The 274-nt window shown below is 60.6% G+C and overlaps 1 protein-coding gene across 1 annotated transcript in view; it reads right to left on the bottom strand.

Annotated features, from left to right (window-relative positions):
- LOC103398338 (pre-B-cell leukemia transcription factor 3-like) overlaps positions 1-274 on the bottom strand; it is a 57,364-nt gene that overhangs the window by 8,901 nt on the left and 48,189 nt on the right.

The raw sequence follows: 274 nt of genomic DNA, 5'->3' as shown, positions 1-274 counted from the left end.
GGGGGGTTGGGGGGGTTCAGGGCGTGGCCCCTCCTCTGATGTTTCCACCTTTGTTGGCGTTTAGTTTCATCTGCGACGCCACAAGAAAAACTAATTTGGCTCCCCCTACAGGTGGGCCGGCCCCCACCAACGCATGTGTAATGGTGTGGAGAAGAGTGGATGAAGTGGCTTCTGTGATACTGGCACTGACCCCGGTCCATGTGGACAACATGCCCCTGGTCCACTAACCCTGGTCGGACCAACCCCCCCCCACCCCCCCCGCCCCCCCAACACA

Source organism: Cynoglossus semilaevis, chromosome Z, assembly GCF_000523025.1.
Source record: "Cynoglossus semilaevis isolate Cse_v1.0 chromosome Z, Cse_v1.0, whole genome shotgun sequence".
NCBI classification, from domain to species: Eukaryota; Metazoa; Chordata; class Actinopteri; order Pleuronectiformes; family Cynoglossidae; genus Cynoglossus; species Cynoglossus semilaevis.
The sequence above is the reverse complement of the archived record's forward strand: the minus strand, read 5'-3'. Positions and strand labels throughout refer to the sequence as shown.